The sequence below is a fragment of the Aristolochia californica genome, unplaced genomic scaffold (genome assembly GCF_029961685.1).
Source record: "Aristolochia californica isolate CCGP_79_NKW_82.1479 unplaced genomic scaffold, dmAriCali1.0.hap1 SCAF_4, whole genome shotgun sequence".
NCBI classification, from domain to species: domain Eukaryota; kingdom Viridiplantae; phylum Streptophyta; class Magnoliopsida; order Piperales; family Aristolochiaceae; genus Aristolochia; species Aristolochia californica.
In genome coordinates this window covers 22,450,090-22,454,033 of record NW_027182103.1, presented here as the reverse complement: position 1 = coordinate 22,454,033, position 3,944 = coordinate 22,450,090, and the positions used below count along the sequence as shown (strand labels likewise).

The 3,944-nt window shown below is 42.2% G+C and overlaps 1 pseudogene; it reads left to right on the top strand.

Annotated features, from left to right (window-relative positions):
• The first annotated feature begins 2,679 nt into the window (after positions 1-2,679).
• LOC137963146 (E3 ubiquitin-protein ligase AIP2-like) lies at positions 2,680-3,706 on the top strand (annotated as a pseudogene).
• Positions 3,707-3,944: the final 238 nt, after the last annotated feature.

Here is a 3,944-nt window from a genome sequence, read left to right as displayed (position 1 = left end):
CTTGTTGGAATTCCTCTCGAAGTTCATACCCCTAGTATCGACACTTAAGGCAGAATTAGATGTCAACGATTCTTCGGAGTCCTTTCTACGAACTTCTATTACTCAATAGTAGGCCGAGTCATGCAGAGTCCCCGTGGCTGAGTCAAATACTTTGGCTGAGTCAGTTACTTAGTCATTAAGTTACTTAGTTTTTAAATTATTTAGTTAGTAGATTAAGTCAATTACTTAGTCATTAAGTTTATTTACATTAAATGTCGTGGAGGGGCAAATATGTAATTTTCTCTTGAACCTTGTTGATGTGATCCTTATTTAGGGGTGCAAGAAATGGAAAAGAGACATGTATGCGTTTAGGTTAAAAAAAGGGTTTTGATTTCTCCTAAACGAGCTCAGGGGTGTGCGTTCTCTTTAACGAATCTAGGGTTTTCAAGCTTCCCTTTGGCTTGATTTTATTTTCTTCTCTTCTTCTTCCCTATGAATCGCTTTGTTAGATTCAGGATCTTAACAACGTGGTATCAGAGTGGGAACACAATGAGAGATGCTTTGTCCCGAGAAAAAATGGCTTGCCATACTCGATCTATCGGGAGAAATACACACATGGGTTTCAACATTGCGTAATGGAATGTGTGAGTCTTCCACTATAATGTCTGAGACATTGCTATAAATTGAGAAACATCACATTAAGGCCTCAGAGGGGAAGGTCGCTGCTCTAGAATATGAATAGTTGATGCCCATCATTCGACCTCAAAATCGAGTCAGAACAGCCAGATTTGAGTTCGACCTCAAATCTCCCTTGTTCACGAAAACCTAACCTTCTTCCAGAAATTGAGACTAGAAATTTCCAAGCAGAGGAACCCCATGCTAAATTTCGGCCACGACTTGCTGCTGCTAACTGTCGAAAATAGGCCAGGCTCTCCTTCGTCATGAGGCATAAATATCTTCTACCCAACATTTTTTATTGTCCATCATTAGAGGTTTATGCGAACAAGAAGGTAAAAAAATCCAGAGATTTTCATTTCAAAGTGGAAATTGTTACCGTGGCAGAACGAGAGTCCGAAGCAAGCATGAGAGCAAGAGCATAGGCGAAGAGCCTCGGGACTCGAGACTTTCCTTAGGTTGATTGATTTTGTTACCCATGGAGACCGTCATGTCCTTGATGCCGGCACACCCGATTTGTTCAGAAAATACAAGCTCAACAAGCTCATCAGCCAGGGACCCTTCGCTAAGGTTTACTACGCCAAGTCCGTCGTTGATGGCACAATGTTTGTCGTCAAGGTCATTGGCAAGAAGAGCCTGGATGAGATCACCATGGTTCCAAGAATCCTCCGTGAGGTCTCCGTCATTCAGGACTGGGACTTTGACTTTGCTTTCCAAAATAATTAGAGATTGAACTTCGAAAACCCTATTAGCTTCAGGGGTACCTCATATCGTGACTTATATGAAGCAATAGCGAAGCTCCTTCCCTAACTTCTCGGACACCCGCCAGTTTCTCTTATTCCAGCTGATTGTAGAGTGGATAAAAAATTGGAGAAATGATGTCGATAGTAGGATGAACAACCAAGAATAAAGAATTCCATAAAATTACAAATTGCATTTGGGTTTCTGGCGGTGAATGTTTTCTCAAAGGTAAAATCTGATTCAGTTATTGGCTATGTGTGGGTATTTGGATTAGGACTCCTGGGAAGCTTTCTATTTCAATTTTTTTTTTTTGACAATACATGTTTCTCAAGAGACTAGGTTTTAGTGATGGAGAATATCCCTGGTTTTTCTGTATACCGAGGTCTATATGAGTTTACACAGTATGCCTTTACTGGAAATTTTGTTGGAATTTCTGGAATGTGTTGGAGGGATCTAAATGGCGTTGATAATGGGATCAAAGAATTTTTAACTATTATGTTTGATGAAATGCCTAAAAGAAATGTGAGTTCTTGGATTAGGAGGATTGCGGGGTATGCTTAGAACAAGCAAAGAGGCTTATGGCTAGTTGAAGGTGTTAAGCTAGATGGGGTTGTAGTTGTTTCAGTCCTCTCAGCTTGTGCCCAATTAAAGGTGTACATACATGTTAATTGTTTCAATGAGGCTATTGTTGTCAGCATTTTTGTGAGATTTAGCCTTGCTGCCATGTATGGCATTGCAGTGGCAGCTTTTGGAATGTTGTACACCATTGCTACTGGTGTGGCCATTGATGCATATCATCCCATTAGTTACAATGCTGGAGGTATTGCTGAGATGGCTGACATGAGTCACAGGATATGCGAAATAACTGACGCCCTTGAGGCCGCTGGAACCACTACTGCAGCTATTGGAAGGGGGTTTGCCATTGGTTCAGCCGCCCTGGTGTCTTTGGCTCTCTTTGGTGCCTTTGTGAGCCAAATAACTGATGCCCTTGAGGCCGCTGGAACCACTACTGCTGCTATTGGAAGGGGGTTTTCCATTGGTTCAGCCACCCTGGTGTCTTTGGCTCTCTTTGGTGCCTTTGTAAGCCGTGCTGAAATTTCCACAGTGGATGTTTTGACACCTAAAGTTTTCATTGGGTTGATTGTGGGTGCAATGCTTCCATACTGGTTCTCTGCCATGACCATGAAGAGTGTGGGAAATTCATTTCTTATTATCTGGAATTTTGCTTCCCTTTCTAAGACAGTAGAGAAGCTACAGGAAAGAAAGAAAAGCGAGCTAAAACTAATGGTGTCCGAAGATTCTATGAAGCAGAAATTACAAGAGCTGCAGAAACGGCTAGGGAAGAAACATACCTTTGAAGAAGCCGTGTCTTTGATCCAATCCATTCTTCTTGAAACCTATTCTTATGCTTCTTCGTCACTTTGTAAATGCATTTATTCTGTAATTTTTTGGGCTGCAACGATCTTGCAGACTAGATATATAGCACCAGGATTCTGGCATGCAGGTTTGAGGCTTTTTGAAGATGCATAACGCATTGTTGTTGAGTCTTCACTGAAGGAGCACCTAGGAGCATGCACTGCTAGGGCTCTTGAACATTTAGATGAGGTAGAGAATGGACCCCGGGCCTCAGACTCCACCAAATACTCCATACAAAGATTCTAGATTTCTATTTGAAGGACATTTAATAGTTGGGCCTGAGCCCCGGCCACCTGCATGGCTTGTGGCATAGAATTTACTTACAACTCTTGGTAACACACAAGAGCAGGTTAGTTCTTCTGAGTCTTCTCAATCCCATGGGGAGAGTAATAGAACAAACAATTTTGGTCCTGATGCTGCTTCTGCAATGCTGGAAAAGTTGGTAAATACTAAGCTAGAAATCAGTGGTTTGCAGGACCTTGATTCTGTCATTGAAGCTTCACTACAGGAAATTGGTGTTGGACCAAAGAAGCCACCTCCAGCCTCAAAAGAGATGGTTGCAAGGCTTCCAATCATCACAATCACACATGAAATCTGGGTGAAGCTAGGGAGAGAGACAGAATGTGCAGTTTGTAGGGAGAACTTGGTTATAGATGACAAGATGCAGGAGTTGCCTTGCAAGCTTTTATTTCACCCAAATTGCCTCAAACCATGGCTGGATGAGCATAATTCGTGCCCAATCTTTAGGCATGAGCAACAAATAGATGACCATGCATATGAGAGCTGGAAAGAACGTGAAAAGGAGGCTGAAGCAGAAAGGAAAGGAGCAACAAATGCACTCCAAGGTGGAGAATATATATTGAATACTATTGGTGCTTCTACCATAGTAGAGTAGTTGGATACAAAAAATTGTTAATTTTCAGAGGAAACTTTTTGCCAACTGGGGGAACTAGTGGAGGGTTTCAGATATAGCAATCTCTCCATCCAGAGTGTTACATTGCAGCGCTTACGCCACTTGTGTCATCCAGTGGGTTGACGTGGATGCCACAGATGCTACTTGGGGAGATATGTCAACGTTTTGGCACGCATCCCTACCTTCAAGTTTGAGGACAAGCTTTTTTTCCAGGACGGGT